This window comes from Pyxicephalus adspersus, chromosome 7, assembly GCF_032062135.1.
Source record: "Pyxicephalus adspersus chromosome 7, UCB_Pads_2.0, whole genome shotgun sequence".
Taxonomy (NCBI): Eukaryota; Metazoa; Chordata; class Amphibia; order Anura; family Pyxicephalidae; genus Pyxicephalus; species Pyxicephalus adspersus.
The window spans coordinates 42,953,954-42,973,158 of record NC_092864.1 but is presented as its reverse complement, the minus strand read 5'-3'; the positions used below and the strand labels follow the sequence as shown (position 1 = coordinate 42,973,158).

Below are 19,205 nucleotides of genomic sequence, written 5' to 3'. Positions count from 1 at the left end.
AGACCCGACCCGAAAAACACTGGATTCGACTTCGCAAGTTCATGTGTAAAAAAAAAAAAAAAAAAAAAAATGTAAAAGGTAAATGTATATTTAAGCAAACCTTAGACCCACTCACAGGTTCTCATTGCTGTCTATGTCCCCATTGTTTTTCCCCCCTTTACTGGGGACCATTGTCCAAGACAAAAACTGAGAGAAAAAGTGTGAGGAAATCTAAAATGATATTGTTACAGGAAGTAAAAATTGTCTAATGGGGACACCTATTTTTATGACAGCTATCTCAGAAATTTAGCAGTGGTGTACCGATTATTAAACCACATGGTAGTGGTTGGGAACCAAATTGTGTTCAATTTGCAGTGTTTTGCAGCGCAGTTCCTGAATACAATATGTTGCTACTGACTGTCCTTTGGCATCCAATGGGGGAAGATTGCATTAATAGTGAGCTGTGATTAAAGGTGCTTAGAGTTTGACTTTAGGCAGGAGGGGGTTAGGCACTAGGAAGGTATGAGTTGAGGTTTAGGCACCAAGAAACGGGGGTTGGGAGCAAGAAGATGGGGGTTAGGATTAGGCACTGGGTAAGAGGAACAGTTAGGCACTAGGAAGGTATCAGCTGAGGTTTAGTCACCAAGAAAGGATGATGCTGGAGCCAGGAAGGTGGGGGTTTGGGTAAGAAACCAGGAAGATGGGGAAGTTAGGATTGGGCATTAGTTTAGAAAAGAGTTAGGGACTGGGCAGGTATCAGCTGAGGTTTAGGCACCAAGAAAGAAAGGTGCTGGCACCAAGAAGGTGGTGGAGTTAGGCACTAGGTTAGAAGAAGGTATAGAAACTAGGTATGAAGGTATCAGCTAAGGTTTAGGCACCAAGAAAAGAGGGGTGGTGGAATCAGGAAGATAGGAATAGGGTTAGGAATCAGTAAGGTGGGGGTTAGGCACTGGGTAAGGGGAAGGATGAAGGAACTAGGAGGGTATCAGCTGAGGTTTAGAGGGTATCAGCTGAGGTTTAGAAGAAAGTGAGATTCTGGCACCAGGTAGGTGGAGGTTAAGACCAGGAAGGTGGGGGGTTAGGCACTGGGAAGGCATGGGCTGAGATTTAGGCACCAAGAAAGGAGGATGCTGGCACCAGGAGGGCGGGGAGTGTGGGTTAGGAACCAGGAAGGTGGTCGCTTTGGGTAGGGGACCAGTAAGGTGGGGGGTTAGGTACTGGCTAAGAGGAAGAGTTAGGAACTAGGAAGGAATCATCTGAGGTTTAGGCACCAAGAAAGCAAGGTCCTGGCACCAGGAAGGTGGGGGGTAACAACCAGGAAGGTAGGGATTAGGGTTAGGGACTGGGTAAGATGAGGGTTAAGCATTAGGAAGGCATGGGCTCAGGTTTAGGTACCAAGAAAGAAACGTGCTGGCACCAGTAAGGCGGGGGGTGTGGGTTAGTAGGCACGGGCTGAGGTTTAGGTACCAAGAAAGAAGCGTGCTGGCACCAGGAAGGCGGGGGGTAACAACCAGGAAGGTAGGGATTAGGGTTAGGGACTGGGTAAGATGAGGGTTAAGCATTAGGAAGGCATGGGCTGAGGTTTAGGTACCAAGAAAGAAGCGTGCTGGCACCAGGAAGGCGGGGGGTGTGGGTTAGTAGGCACGGGCTGAGGTTTAGGTACCAAGAAAGAAGCGTGCTGGCACCAGGAAGGCGGGGGGTGTGAGTTAGGCACTGGGTAAGAGGAAGGGTTAGGTACTAGAAAGGAATGTGTGGAGGTTTAGGCACCAACATGGGGATTCTGGCACCAAGGACAAGGAAAGGCTCAGGAACCGGGAGGATGGGGTACCAAGAAAGTTAGGGATTTTAGCACTCTAGGTACCAAATCCTAACCAGGGAGCCCTGCAGCCCCAATCCATAGCAATCAGACATAGCTATTGTCCATTCCTTCCAGGCACCATACACTAGATGAGGTGAAGGTCAGGCCATATCTATGGATGGCTGTACAATATATTATGCAGATTACTTTGTAAAGTGTATAGCTGCACAAACACAACAATAACACAGCAGCCCAATGTAATACAATGAGTGTAAGCCTCATTACAAGCTGTCACCCCACATAACCCTGCCATGGCAGCTCTTCCAGGACCCCCCACTACTCACCAGGCAGCCTTGGCACCAACACGGAAGCAATCTGCTGGCTGGGAATAGGAAGAGCTCACATTCACTCAGGGAGCCCAGCGAACAGACGGACACGCCCATTATGCAGATGAGTTTAAATTCACGATAACCTAGCCGTAGTTCTCTCGGAGAAAGGAAACTGAATGAGTGCCGGGTCACGCCCCTGTGACGTCAGCACACACCCCTTTTTGCACACGCTTCTACAGTACATCGAGCTGCAATGATCGCAAAAGGATACAATGTAGCAGCTTACAATAATATCATTATTATTATTATTATTATTATTATTATTATCATTGTCATCAATATTATTATTACATCGGTGAATGTTTACTATGAAAGAGGCTCTGAATATCATTTGTTTACATTCATAAAATAATTTGTATAAACATTTTTATATTGAAAAAATTCCAGTATTTTTTAAAATCCCAATGTTTTTATTTAGGTGATTTTTTTTTATTCTCATATAACATAAGGAAGAGGTGTTATATAGTCCACAGGGAGAACTGGATAGACTGCTTATCAGCTAACCTATGAGAGAACTTGAGTTTCTGCTGCAACACTTTGCTGATTTTTTCTTTTTAATGAAGAGATTCATTTTATCTATAATAATTTAGACATAATCTAATATTAATGATCATAAAACAACATAAAACTAATCATCATTTTATACGTTACAAGGGAAAAAGCGCCACCTCGTGGTCAGAAGGAAAAAACAAAGTCACATTTCTGCTGTGTGCATTTTTCATTGCACAGGAATAAATGGAGATCCTGGCATAAATATAGGAAGCAACTAGAAAATCCTAAAGAAGAGATAGTGTCGAAATAACCGAGCAGCCTATCTGTACAACGTTAGTTTTTTTCTTTATTGCAGAATGGCTTTTTTTTGCAGAAGGGACATAGCCTGTTCGTTTCTAAATCAATAACTCATCTGCTCACATTTTTTAGGTTTAATTCCTCTTCAAGGGGTAATTTGGAGCATAATACATGAAAGGGGTTCTGGGGGAGGGTATTCGGCCATATTCATAATTCTCCAGTTTTTTTTAAACTACAAAATCCCTAAAACATCTGTTAGATTTTATTTATGCTGTAATGTCCCATTGCAGATATTTTTTATGGTTTCCTTCCCTGATTACCCATTTGGAAGTGAGAATAATGTATTTCCCGTTTTTATTGGATACATTACATGGCAGAGTTTATAAGTCTTTGGCCAACCTGCTAACAAAATTGATTTGTTGTCACTCTCTGAGATGATTTCCATCCACAAAAGGAAGTGAAATAAAATTTCTGCGGGACATATCTGATAGGGGTCCACCCTTCACCTACTCAAAAAAAGAAAAACTGCACCTTAGCACACTGATGTATGTTAAAGTGGAACTAAACTCTTAACAATTAAAATTCCAAGCAGGCAGCTCATTATTCCAGAAAGGGCAGGCTATAAAAAGTTCCCTGCATGTTGGTAATCTTCTGTTGCATGTAGGAAGTATAGATAGGGAATTGAAAATAGTTAGTGGGCATGGCTAAATATTACTGAATACTGGGCATGGTTTGGAGGGGTGCAGATGAACAGAGTTGGCGTCTATGCATAGTATGTACTATACACGTTTGCTGCAGTCCTTGAGGGACAGTGTCAGAAACAGACCCCCAATGCAGGCCTTGGTAACACATTCCTGGTGTAGACATTAGTGATAAACCCCCAATGCAGAAAAAAAAAACTAACCTTGCTTTGTGGTCTATGTCCTTTAATGCCCTCTATCTCTGATTCCTTTGCTTTGCTGGGTAAAGAAATCACTCTGCCATTTGACTCCTATTACAAGTGTCCTCCTACTGAGCTGCAGAATATTTCTGAGTCCATATGACACTGGGATTATATGGTAAACCTGGGATAGTCCTGTGAAATCCAGGCAGTGGGTGGGGAAATGGACAACTCAGCAAAAACAAACAAAGCTGGATCTTAAGCAAATTTCTAAAGCAGAACTATACTCTAAGGAGAAAAAAATGCAAGCACGCAGGTTATTTAATGCAGAAGGGACAGGTGCAATTATTATAAAGTATTTATATAGCACCATCATATTACACAGCGCTGTACAAAGTCTGTAGTCGGGGGAGGGGGGAGAATTAACCTAACTGCATGTTTTTATTTTTTTGGAATGTGGGAGGAAACCAGGGTACCCGGAAGAAACCCACACTCCATGCAGATAGTGATCTGGCCAAGATTCAAACCTAGGACCTAGATCTGGAAAGGCCAGAGCACTTACCTCTGAGCCACCATGCTGCCCTCACTGACACTCACCTGTCCTTGATTTGTCACAGGCACTGCCTTCACTTGGTTCTCCTCTGGGTTACAGATCTTTAGCTATCTTGTTTGGCCAGGCTGCATTGTTGTAACTCCCAGACATGCATGTGGGGTTCATTCATTCCCATCAGCCGAGGCTATGACGGTATACTTTTCATTGAAGCTGCTTTACTTTTCAATATGGCTGCGCATATTTCATTAATTGAATGATAAATTGTGAACGGGCAAGTAGGAATGTTTTATGGCGGAATGGACATAACCTGGCCCTTTTGCCATAATGAACCTGCCTGCTCACCATTTTTTTCTAATTTTAGTGCTGCTTTTAGTAGTGTTTTTCCAATAGGAAATAATATTTCCAATACCACATCCCAAAAATACAAAAAGAAGAAAAACGGGACTTTTAAGGCATCAAAAAAACAAATGTGTTAACCTACTTCTTCAGACATAGACCAACAGATAATTAAAATCCATATCTATTAAATAACATCGTAAAACACACAAATATTAAAAACCTTCCTTTTGAATTAGAAATACAGATTCTAATTTGCCATGGTCTTAGAATATTAGAGATTCTACGCATTTTGTGGATATAAGTCCACTTCTTCAGTTAACTTCTGAACTTCTAAAACTTTTCCACCTCACCTTGTGTGTAATTGGCAGATAAGCACCATTCAATGATGGCAAAAAGAACAATACATGTGCAGGGCAGCAGGCAAGAACCAATCAAGCCCAGGAAAGGAATTTTTCCAAGGTTAAACCTAGGATTTCTTATTCTAGGTAAAGCCCTCTAATATATCGTATTAAATGACTTCATATCCCTTCAAGTGATAATATAGAGAATCGCTATTCATAACCATCTTCAATGCCACAAATCAATATTTGCCAGAGTATGCCTCTTCCAATCTAAAACAACCAAACAGCCACACCAACAGAATTCAAGATATCAATTCCTGGAGTTCTGCTTTAACACACTGGGCCTGATTTATAATGTTCTCCAAGACTGGAGAAGATAGGCTATCATTGGAGAATCTGGGAAATCCAGCAAACCTGGAAAAAAAATCAATGTTTTATTCCACATTAATGCACATGAGTGTAAAAGGTGACTTTTAGCAGGAATTACATTCATTTAAAATGTTACTTTTTTAACAGCCATTTAAGGTCAAATCGCTGATAACAAAACAGGAATAAAAGAAAACTACAAAAGGAAAAGCAAATATAGCTTTATTTTGCATTGTGAATGCACAGCTGATCATTTTCAGGGGGTTTTTATGAGTGGAAATACAATATTATAAATTGTAAACTCTATTCTTATTATCCATTTCTCTATATACAAGCTCACTGACTACTTTATTAGGTTCACTATTCTATGTTTTTCCAGTAAACCAGCCAGGATGATATTTGGCAATGATTTACCAAGGTGTTGAAATGATACAGTGGGAATTTGGACCATGCCTTGATAGTAATTACTAGTTAGTAGTAAACTACTAGTATTAGTTTCAAAATATCACTTTTTTCTGTTTTCTTTTTTTATGGTGCGTCGAACTTCTCATTTAAACTCAGTCCCAATGTATCTCTGATGGATTGTGTGCTACTTCCCCAACCTCTAAGATTGTAAGCTCTTCTGGACAGGGTCTTCTCCTTCTTCTGTGTCACTGTCTGTATCTGTCTGTCATTTGCAACCCCTATTTACTGTACAGCACTGCGCAATAATTGCAAAGAATACCCAATCACGTGCAAGGTAATCTAAAAAAAAGTGTTTTTTCTAGCACATGATTGGATGGTTTACATTAAAAGACCTTCATCTCAAGGTAAGTAAATTATTTGGGATAATTCACTTTGCTATTGTCCAAATTTAGTGATTGTGTGTTGGGTGTAGACCCTTTTTTCAATTCTTAGCTCGGAGGAAGCTTGGAGCTTGCACCAATTGAGTCCTTGGTGCAGTTTCACAATAGCACAAATACTTCCAGATTCTAGTTTACATCTAACTGGATGGCTTCATGCATCGTGTTAGGGTGCTAGCTGACACCACTGGATTTCAGCTTCTGGGCTATCCATTCTGCTACACAAAGCTTCTTAGAAGCCCTTGTTATATGAATGCCAGAGCATTCCTCAAGCAGTAAAGGTGAAGCTATCTTGGCCCTAGGGAATAACTCTAGGTGCAGGATCTCTACATTTAGAGCAGCCTTTCCTAAACTTTTTAACATGGGGGGCCCTTAAAATAATTTTCATGTCTTTATGGAACCCCTGCTATAAATATTATTTTAACAGCTCACAGTACATTGGCATGGTGGTCAGTAAGAAGAATGCCGCTACATTACTGGCAAGAAGAAAGAATGCCCCCCTTACTGATAGCCAAAAAGTTCATTAAGAAGGACAAATTGCTTATGGTTCAAGTAAGCAACGTCTGCAGGAACCCTGACTGAGAAACACTGCTCTAAAATGAAATCTCCATTTACCAAGTGCCAGCTGCTAAAAAATACTTCTTGAGCAGGGCTTTCCTAAAGGGACAGATCACCTCTCATTTTCACAAATGCATTATTTCTCCTTTGCTTTCTCACATCTATATTTCACAACACATAGGAATGTTATTGTTCTTCTTCTACAGACACCTTGCTCATAGTGTCCCACCTCCAAGAAGCAGAATGTCCACATACATATGTAATGCTTCGACAAACAGGTTTTTCTATAGCTTGTCTTCCTGGTTGTATGCTACAAATATCCTCATAGTTTCAGCATATTATTTACACATTAATTTGAGATTGATCTTTAACCTAAAGAAGTGACTTTTCTTCCTAAACAAAAATTCCTAAGAACCAGCAGCAAAGATCATTTGATGATTTTTGGAATACTTCAACACAAACCATTTTAGTATCTCAGTGTTTTGCAACCATTGTTGTATTTTAGTGATTAGACCTCTACTAACATACAACTGGAGTTTTGTTTTAAAAGAAGTTCCATTTTGAGCTTGGAGTTCTGTTTGGAGTTCTGGACTGTTTGGAGTTCTGTTTTGGGGGAACAGGGCAGGGGGACTGTGCTGTTCTGGCAGAAAAGCCTCCTAAGCCGCTCACATGATATTTTTTTTCCTCTCTGACTCTGAAGTCGTTTTTCCAGCTTACTCTGCAATCCAACCGTGACTATACTATATTGCCCACCTCTAAAAGCAGAATTTCCAAATATGTAATGCTTTGATAAGCACATTTTTACTAAGATTGTCTACCTGGTTGTATGCTGCAAATATGGTTATACTTTCAGCACATTAATTTGACATTTTTTAAATTTTTCAAAGATTGTACTAAAGACCTTGAAAACTCTCCAAGACTCGTGATGTTTAATGGAAACCCTAAACTAACTTTAAGGTGTAAAGTTCCACTTTAAAAATTTGGGATCAGGCAAGGCTTGATTGCAGAAAGGGACAGGCAATATCCCATCTGCAATAAACATTCTTACCTGCCCAATATTGTCTCTTTTTCTTTGCTGAGATGCACATACATTGACTCCCAGGATTCCTGGCTCATCCTGGTTTCTCCTGCTGGTGCAGGGACTGAATGAACTCCTGTGTTTCTGCATGGGAGTTACATCCTGGTCCGCTAAGTCATGATGGCAAAACCAGAACGAGAGGAGAATGAATGTTGGCTCCAGCGACAGAATGGGGACAGGTGAGTATATACTGGGTTAAATTCTGCTTTAATTAGATAGAAGCTGATCATTAAAATTCAGCCCCACCATGAGACTGGCTTGAGGTTCTACAATCACATTGCAAGGATATTCATTCAGTTCATCAGGAACACTGGATCATGTGCAAGAAAATGTAAAAATATGATTTTTGATTGGATGGCTAAAGTCAGAAGAGCTTCACCTTATTTACTAAGCTAAGTGTGTTATCAGTTACAGAGTGATAATTAACTTTGCTATATAAACAACCTACTCTTTTAGTAAAAGAACCTTGCAGGCCAAACCCTCTCATATACTAGCAGAGAAAAAGACAATCCTGACCTAAATCCTCATGAAGAACTCTTTACATGTACAATGCTGCTGCTGCATTGTAAGCTATATATATATATATATATAAATTTATATATATATATATATATATATATAAATTTCAACCAAGACATGTCCCAAAACAAACAAAAAAACCCATTCTGACGCTCAAGAGAATTATGAAAAAAGGCCCTGGAATTGGCAAACTCCAGCCTTTAGGCCAGATATGGCCTAGCCAGTAGTCCATTCCGGCCTAACACCCTCTAGTTTTTTAAAAGTTGATCCGGCCTAATTCCGGGCCAGCAGGGGTCAGCAACACGCAGCTCTTGAGCCTCCTTGTTGTGGATCCCTTCCCTATTTACCGTGGCTGGCATTAACACTTCCACCGCTGGGGTATGGGCACACTCCCCCTCCTCTGTATGCATTCCCTGCAGAGGCGTTCCTGGTTGGGGGCAGAGCCATCAGCGTGGGACTCGAGAGAGCCCGACCTGGTGTGCCTTCTTGACCTCCTAAAATGGTCTAGTAGCCAAAAAAGTTTGCTGACCCCTGCTATGGGCTGTTAGTACCAGGAACTCCATCAGGGAGGACAAGGGGGACTTTTGTACCAGGCCCTAAAGAAAAGAGCTTGACTTTTGCAATGCTAGAACTTTTAGACATTGGGGATGAGGGCCAAGGAAGTTTACTTAGTATGGGGCCCAGAAATGTCTGATGGCTGACCTGGTTATGACTGCTTGTCCCAGTGCAGAACAGGTCAACAATACTACTTTTGATTTAGATATGGATGGAGTTAAATGTATTTTTGTTAGCAAAAGAATTATTACACAGTTTGCTACACAGCTCATCCTATCCACACCCTTCTGGATATCTCACAGCTTTTAAAAATTCCAGCCATGGTTGCACAATCACAGCCATCCAATAGGGATACAAGATACAATTAATTCCTTAGGGAGGTCCTCTCACTTACCCCCACTCTCAAAAACAAAAAGGTTTTTGCTAAAACAGAATTTTAGTGGCATTTTGCAGCTCTTAGAGCAATTAAAAAAACATCCACATTCTGTATATAACAATGCTCAATTCTCAAATCAGAATAGAGATTATTGGCACTTTGTTTGAGCTGATTTCAGGATGGAGTTTCAATAGTGTGCTTGTCTCTGATAACCAAATCCATGTGTATAAATGCTGCTGCAGATCATGGTAAATGACAGTTAAATATTTTATTTTGATTTTCAAATCCATACCATCGTGCCAAATTCACAAAGCACAGCATCATCTGATTGGTTGTAATATATACTTGAAGAGGGAAGATAAGACACAGGAGGAAGATGCTGAGAGTGAGATAAGAACTAACTGTCAGTTATCCTCTTACCACAGAAACTACGTAGGCAGATTGCAGTATGGGTGGAGGGCGGTTTTCTGACTCCCAACACGGCATTCAAATGGCTGCAGACGGCACAAGCTAAATTTTAGGTTGCATTCTCAATACATTGCAGCTTCTATAAGAGATGTTCACCACAATGACCAATTTCTATGTAATTGCTTCATACACCATATTGTTATTTAATGCAAAAGATCATTATTGTTTTAACTATGATTTTTTAAAACTTCCAACAAACAAGTAAAAAAGAACAATCTAAAAATAAAAAGCTCATTAAAAAAAAAAATTGTTTCAAAATTCACCTTTAATCAAAAGCTGCCCCCAACAATACACCTTTCCCGTCAATAGATGTCCCCAGTTTACCCCTGCATGTGAATGGACAGTAAAGGAGAAGCAGCACGGTGATCAGCTCATCAGCTCAGCTCTATCTGTCTGCTTTGTCCTCTTTTCAGATTGACTCTTGCCAACACAGGAACTGAGTGACTTGTTGAGCTGCTTCTTCCTATTTTAGCCCAGCCCAGCTATATATGCAAGAGGCCAATGCCATGTTAAGTTCTGAGTAAATTGCATGTTCAGAATTACATTTTTTGCACAAAGCTGCTGCATGTTTTCTACACACAGTGTCCTGGGGTGGTTTACCTCCATAGACGTCCATAGACGTTAATTGCCTTTTGCCTCCATAGACTTTAATTGGTACCACTTGAAAATGGTTAAAAATGCTTGTGTAAGTGTTTTTTAACATTTGCAAGCAATTTCAATAATTAATAATGGCCTAGCAGTGACAGTGTGTTACAGCTCCTGGATGCCTAGTGTTTGACAATAGGTGTCTGGAGATGATAAACTCTACGCATAAATACAGCTGAGTCTGACCATATCCAAACTGCTTGAATTTAAAAAAATACATTAATTTGTGCTGAAAGTTCAGCTTTAAATTCTATTTTTTTCAACACTTGTGTACATGATTTCCTAGAATTCTCATCTCTAATTACCCAACTGCTTTCCACTATCTAGGTTATGTATGGTAAATCTTGTGTAGGAAGACAGTGGGACTCTACAATGCAATCTGGACATTGCTAGAAAAAAAATGTTTGGTAATATTCTTCATCTATATATGTTGGTAACCAAAAAAAAGAAAAAAAAGAAATGCCACTGGATGAGAGTGACAGCCAAGCAAGCAGCCTTTTCTGCAGAATGAGGCCAGCAACAGCGCTCAAAGTATTTTTTCACCAACAGCTATACATTTGGATTTTCCTTTTGTTTGCAGCAAACTAGAACTTTCTATTTGTCCAGTGCCATTATTTGTTGTCTTTGCCCTCTGCAGCCCCCGGTTATTTTGATTCTGAATAAACAGAGTATAAATAAACAGATTTTCAAACAAACTTTGTGAATGCACTGGATGCGGCTCTCATGCATTACTGTGTGCTGTGTTCCTATGAGCGCAGTATGCATGCTTTTTCGTGCGGTGTGCTGCATTGGGCATCCAAATCAAATGGGATGCTGCATTTTGTCTTAGTGGGAACAGGTCTAGGACACTGGGTCACTACCTGCTGACATTACTGATTTATTAAATACAAAGGTAAAGTTAACTCAGCCCATTGAGGATGTCTTCATTTCAATCATGTGGCCGGGAAACTCATTTTTAAAAATTTCCCTGTACACATTTGGGTTTTCTATGTAACCACAGCCATTCCAGACATAGTAAACATGTTTCTCCCTAAGTGTTATTGTAACAAGTTCATTAGGAGAGAAGGGTGAGGCTGAAAAATGCATTGCAGTATACAGAGAGAAGCAAGTCACACCCTTTGGGACTGATATAATAAATATATGAGTGTGTGATGTGGTAAAACATTTAAACTATGAGAATAAATTAAATTTGAGATTAAGATTTAGATTAAAGCTAAATGTTGTTGTTGCCCATAGCTTCTTGTCCATATCATCACAATATGCCTGTGACATCAGGGAGAAAAATACCTGGTCATTTAGTAAATTCAGGTAGCCAGCTGACGTCATTTTTGGGCGCATAAAGTTCTGAACCTAGACCGAGCTAACTGAAGCAACCTCAGATCATAACACTGCCCCTACAGGCACCCCAAATCATAACACTGATCCCAATGGCTTGGCATTATATTTTTAAACAGTGCTTACTGAGTAAGGTGATATGCATACATTAAAATACAAAGAAACTTGTAAATTCTTGAAATGGTCAGATCTGTATTTGCTGGGGTCTGTACTGGGCTGTATTTGCTGGGATGGCCCATCTTGCTCACTCAATGCCCCTGATTCATCAAGCAAAATCGGATTATCGGTCGCGCATTCGTATTAGCGATCCGGAATCGCGCGCGATCGCGCTATTCAACAACCGGAAAAGCTCGCGCACGGAGCCGCGCTTATCCGACAGCTTTTTATATTATCGCGCTTCCAGCGATCGCGGATTTCAATGATGAATCAGGGGCAATAACTCATACTATCATAATATAACAATATCACAATATCATACTATAAATTATGATACAGTATATCATCGTATCTAATCAAAATAATAATTCTAATACAATGTTTAACCATTGGCCTAGAGAAAAGAAATGGTGGAGATTTAGACTGAACAAAGCCTTGATTTATATAAAGCCTTAAACAAAGCCTTAAACAAAGCCTTGATTTATATAACATTATGGAGGGAAATCTACAAACATCTTGCAACTGGCGAAATTTTGTATGCAGAAGTGGTGAAACATTTCACTAAGTTATTGTTAGAGATTACTGAGCAGATTTTCACAATGCCTATAAGAAGTAAATTCTGCTAAAGGGGTTATTCCATCTTCTAAGTCAAGGATGTACTTACTTTTTCCACACTATATATATATATATATATATATATATATATATATTACAAAGAGTTTACCATCTTTATTTGCAAATACTGTTTAAATAAAAATATAATGCCTTCCTGTTCAAATATACTGAAAACAAAACGATTTCATGAAGTATACTTCACATGACTGTAACATATTCTGAAAAACAAAACATCAGCCATCATTTATTCTGATTTAGCTTTCTTGAAATCCACTACAAACATTACAGGGCATATCCTGTTTTCATTATTCTGAAATACTGACATTTTCCAAGCAAAATATTTTGTGGCAAAACAGGAATTCGTTGATTACCGTATTTGTGGCAGCAAACTACTACTCAGATAGAGTTTTCTGCTATTTTGAGCAAACAATGCAGATTAAATATTGCTATATACACTATTTTTAATATATTTATATATACATATATATATATATATAGTCATTTTGCAGAGCAAATTAATCAATGCCAAATGCTAACCAAAATTTTTTTTTCTTAGACCAAGAAAAAAAATATCTTAGTTCTTTTGGGGGGTGCAGTATGCTTTAGATTGTAAGGCATAAAGAAGCCCCCTCAACAATCATTGACCTCTTCTTATGTTGTGTGTGTTTTTTTTCCCTTTTTTCAAGAATGCTTTTTAAATATAAATATATATATATATATATATATATATATATATATATATATATATATATATATATATATATATATATATATATATATATATATATATATATATATATATATATATATATATACAGTACATATATATATATATATACAGTACATATATATTTTATTATATTTTAGGACTATTCTTTTTTATCACACCTAAACATTAAAAAGGAAAGGTTTATGCACACAACCTCCACACTACACACAGGATTTTTTTTGTAGTACAGCTACAATGATTTAACTGATCTTTTGCAGAAACATCACCTTTTTAAAAACACATTTAAGTGATACTACACCATTAAAAACAAAGCAACCACCATATAAACGCATTATGGTGTTTTAGGTTATATTATTTAAGGAAACACAGTATATGGAAAATTGTATACAAACACTACTATACAAGTCAGGCAGTGTTATGAGTGGAAACATTTCAAATGCCCCAGTTCTGTGATGTAGCATTATGCAGCATTTTACATCTAGTAATACTAATAATGATACATACACAAATAACAATACATTTTTGTTTAATGTTAATAAATATGATAGATACAAACTGGAATAAAAAATGACAACTTCCTTCAGATCTCAATATTCACATTAAAAGAAAAATATAATAACTGATATAAAAATGACAAATGGCATACATAGTAAAAAAAAATGTAATATTATTGTTACAGTACTAGTAAAACACTTTTTTTCTGTGCTCCTAAACTTAATTTCAGCAGTATATTAAAACATTTTCTTTGTAACAAAGTCTCATGTGAGTCAGTTCCAGTTTCAATCTCAATAAATAGCTACAGAAAAAAAACTTGCAGGATCTGATTGGCAGTACAGGCACATACAATAGCATTAGGACAGGCCTTAAGCAGAAACATGCAACATATGAACTTACTGCTGCCTGATCTTAGGTAGTGGTAGCCACCGATTCTTAGCAGTACTTTTATTAATATTTAAAACACCATGACTTTAAAATCAAAAAGAGTTACCTTGGTGCTTCTGGATACTGCGCTTTACAGGGTAATTATCTATAAAGTAAGAGATTTACAATAGCTGGCTTAACAGGTCTTACGCATGAAGTTTCAGCAATCAGACTGGCCTGTGCAGATGGTAATTGCAGCTAATGTGTGGGAACTTCCAGGGGGAATCCCCTAGCTTAGCTTCCTTATTTGTTGTACATGTCAACCAATTGCTTTCAGTATCTCTTAACCCAAAGTGTTCTGTAAGAGTGGTCTATTCTTAGACACAAGCACTTTTATTTCTTAGAAAACCAAATCTTTGTTAATGTTCTAATATATGTATATGATTTGTAAATATAGATCGCTAAACTGTAGTGTACAGAACAAAAGAAAACTGAATGTCATTATCATGCTAAAACACAAGTGCCCTTCCTATTAGTAATTGCTTAAAATGCTCGCTTCCTCTTTCTATAATATTGTATATGTTATAGGTGTGGGGTCCTTGCACAAGTTTTTTAACCTTTTGCTTTCCAGCAACTGCAGCAACATGTACAGTTGTCTTTATGAAAGGATTCAGCTAAGAATATTCAGTGGTTATGATCTACCAGATTTTGCTGGGGGTTCTTTGAGCAATGAGCGATTTGTGCCTCCCAGATTAGATTACGTGACACTACTGACCACCGTGCTAATATACTGCGAGCTGTGGATATAGTATATATAGAATATATATGCCTGATAAGCTGCAAGTTATTTCAAGGGTCCCCCATGTTCAAAAAGTCAAGAAAGACTGATATTGCATAAAAAAATTATCATTTTTTAACTTCTACATGCCTTGCTAGAAAACCAAATGTGTTTCTTCGAAAGCTTAGTGGCTGGTATTCTAGTCTAGGGTACCAGTTTTAAACTTTGGCCAGGATACTATTTGCATTAGGTCTGTATGTTCTCCAATTTGGTTTCCTTTGGGTATGCCAGTTTGCTTCCCCATCCCAAAAACACATTGGTAGGCTAATTGGCATCCCATCAAAATTGGCCTTAAGCTGCGTACACACTTCCAATTTTTGTCGTTGGAAAGGATCTTTCACGATCCTTTCCAACGACAAGGGAGTGCACGATACATGAACGGTGCTGTACATACAGCACCGTTCATGCTCTATGGAGAGGGGAGGGGGAGAGCGACGGAGCGGCACCCTGCTGCGCGCTCTCCCCCTTCCCTTTCATTAGGATCGGCTGTCGTCCATCGTCCGTGGATCCGGCAGGTCGGTCGTCCAGACGATGGACGACACCGACTGTACACACGGCAGATTTTCGCCCGATAATTGGCCGATGCCGATTATCGGGCGATAAAAATCTGACGTGTGTACGTAGCTTTAGGGACACTAGGGCATTAGATTATAATATGAACAATAGCACCCTGCAGACCTCATCTAACATCAAACAGAGGACTGAGGATAGAGGATGGATCTCTTATTCAAGAAGGGAGTTGAAGATTTAATTTATACAAACACAAGTCGATTTTGAAGAATGGTGAAACACAATCCCTTTAAAAAGTATGCAGAACAAGGGTAAAGAATACGGTGAGTTGAGTCCAGCCAAGCAGTGTAGGATCTTGCTAAGATCCAGCAGGCTTTTTACACACATAGATTGATTGTCCTGACAGACACAAGGTCAGAGATTTAATAATATTTGTTTTTTTGGCATCCTATGTCTCCTGAGGAAGGAATATGTGTTGGGAAACAGGTTGAGAAATAAAAATGGGACAATTATCTTTATTAGAAATATCAATAACAAAAATTGTATACTCAGATCTCTTGTCTATATTTCTTTTAAATGTATATTAAATTATGTTTTATGGTCAATAGATGTCTACAAGATATAATTAATAATTAATTAAATTTGGTGCTGTTAAAATCCATTATTGAATTTGGTAAATAAATAATGTATAAGGTTTGGTGTAGATGTGGCACCAGAATTCTATAGGATATATACAATATTAATATAATATACAATATGAACATTAGATTTTGAGCTCCTTTGGGGGACACCTCGTGAAATGGACTTTAAAGTACTGTGTAACGTGTGGGAGAAAGAAAAATCAAATTCCTAGGCTCTAAACTGCATTGTAGTTTAGTTACACAATACAATGAGTTAATAATCTGCATTTTAGTATATGTAAACCCAGGTGTTAAACTTTCTTAGATACTTCAAAATGGTAATATTAAAAGTATTTTCTATATATACATTTTTTAGATTTTTTGAAAACATACAACCTGATCTTGAGCCCTTGTTCAGTCACTTCCTGGTATAAGGGGACAATGCTTCTCCTAATTATGCTCCTGCGTTGTCACCCTATCATAGAGGTTTATGATGGAAACGGATAGATCTCCATCACAAATAGATTGAGTTCATCAGAATAGTGATAAAAGGTAGTTTGAAGAGGGTGGCCCTTTAAATTACAGGTAAACTGTAAATGTATGAAATTTTAAATGCTAAAGAACCATATACAATATGTTAAATAACACTTTTTGTTCTTTTGATAAAATGTGATTTATCTTTTTGGATTCATTTTTCTATCGTAACAAAGTGCAACTAGCGCTGTTGATCTTTTGCAGTCTCTTTGCTGCCACTCCATGTCTATATGCACTGTAGGGATGACAGCAAGGCATTTCCTAGGAAATGTTTATATGATAATGGCCCATCACATTTAGTATACGGGGAGTATGGTCACAAAATACCAGGGAAAGCTTATACAAGGGCCCTTACAGCAGGATCATCAGGTATTATTTTTAATGAAAGCTGCATATTTGAAACAATTGAACATGTTAACAATTAAAAGCTTAGCTTAGATTTTAGTAATGTGTTTTTCATAAATTTTATTGTGTGTTATATTATACAGGGCTATTTTGTATCTTTACATCCAGAGAAAAATGTTCTATATGAAAGATTTAGAAATGATACCCATAAAATGCTGGTTCAGTCTGATCAATGAATCTGTCATTTTGCATAATTAAAGTATTAAAAAACAGAGCTTGGCATCCTTTCAACCTTTACATTTACCAGCTGCTGTGCCATCTTCATATGCCTGAATGGGTTTTCAAAGGCAAAACACACCTGTTTTGCTACCATTTACTGCTGGCTGCGACAGATTTTCTTCTGCCTTCTTTCCTATATCATCCTAATTTGTGTCATTCACTAATCACTGAAGAATTGGGGAAATTAAAAATATTTGTGATAGAAGACTTAAAGGAAAATTGCACTTTTAACCCTATTTGCCATCTTATTTTACTAGTGTGCATTTATTCGGAATGTAGAAAGTAATGAAGATAATAATAATGAATGTAATAATATTAATAATTCAGTTCCGATTACACACTTGGGGTTCTACAGGGCCAGTGGTGGATGCAACCAACAGTGGGCCCCTGTGCAGAACTGACTTGTGTGGCCCCTATGCAGAACTGACTGGTGCCCCCCGACCCCCCTCCAGACCCCACTATGGTGAGTAGCAAAGCAACAGCATGTGAATTTGAACAGTCCAGAGGGGAAGAAATGTCACACACTTGGATTGCTTAGGGAATTTATACACCTGCTACAGACCTGGGTGCACACTTTGCTTCTACAGCCTGAGGGCAAGAGATGGATAGTTGGGCTGCATGAGCTGGGTTTTGAGGGTGCAAAAGCTTCACACTGAGGGAAGAAGGGCGGGCATGTAGTCGGATGTAAGACTGGCCAAGCTGCTTTGGGGCCCCTGCTGGCTGAGTAGTGTCTTGGGTCCTTGTGCAGTGGCACACTTAGCAGACTGCTATGTCCGCATCTGTACAGAACCACACTTTTAGGGAACATTTGTTCCCAGGTAGCGCTAAGTGGTCATTTCAGAGGGAGACTACCCTAGGGTAATAAAGGAATTAACTGCACATTGTGCAAACACTCCATCATTGTGCTCATCTCTCAAAGACTGAATATTTCTCCTCCAGGGAGTTTGGCCAACAAGTTTTTGCCTACTGATATACTTTAATATCTATGAATAAATGCATAAATCCTGCATAAAAACAAATAATAATAATTTAAATATAGATAAAATATAAAACCTAGAGCTTTTCAAAAAAGTGGACACATTGAAATAATTTATCTGGGTATTCTTATATAGCTTACATTGCCAGCACCTTTAACCTCCTGGCCGGTTCATTCTTGTCCGGTTTTATATGTCTAAAAGTGGTACATTGTTTTTCATGAAAATGTATTTTACAGTATATTACAATGGTATGAGTATAATAAAGCGTGAAACACAAAATCATGTCAAAATAATAATTTAAATAAATAAAAAAAAATATTATACTAATAGTACTAAAAATAATATACTAATAATAATATATTATACTGTAAAATAACATTTACCCATATAAATCCATTGTATTGCATTCAATACAGTTATTTTGTTTTGAATGGTTAATAAATCAAGCCCATTGGCCCATTGACAACTTTACTAAATCAGGCCCATTGCATTGAATAGGGATGTATTAATAACCTGGCATTTGGACAGGTGAGAGACTTCATTGTCTGATTATATTGATCAGTATAACATGGATATACTTAGAGATGTTTCTCTTCCTAGTGTTTGTGGACTCCAAGATTAATTTATGTTATCTGTTAGACGAACACACATCCATTGGTTAACCGTCAATGTCTGGTAAAAGCATGGTTGGTCAATAAAATGTGGCCAAAGAGTTAGATAAGTAATGTAATATAGATTTGTTTGCAGAATTACCAGGCTTTCTTGGGTTGGTATTCATATCTATTAACAGCATTGTTTTGCTTCCATCCATTTTCGATAGATGTGGACAACTGCTTTGGTATGCCATTATTCCTGGTTGCCACTTGCAGAAGGCTGTACGTAATAGATTGATTGACACCACGGGATAGGGGATCCAAATGGATACCTTTC

General features: G+C 38.2%; 1 protein-coding gene across 3 annotated transcripts in view; it reads right to left on the bottom strand.

Moving 5' to 3' along the window:
• Positions 1-19,205, bottom strand: part of TANK (TRAF family member associated NFKB activator) — a 63,922-nt gene that overhangs the window by 38,485 nt on the left and 6,232 nt on the right. Inside the window, exon 1 of one of the 3 annotated variants that reach the window (XM_072418234.1) lies at positions 14,300-14,433. The exons of 1 other annotated variant lie outside the window; for it this stretch is intronic. The gene's annotated coding sequence lies outside the window, so the exon portion shown is untranslated. Of the gene's footprint in view, positions 1-2,121; positions 2,246-14,299; positions 14,434-19,205 lie in introns of those variants that run through there. One more of the 3 variants, XM_072418235.1, reaches the window with a different exon arrangement.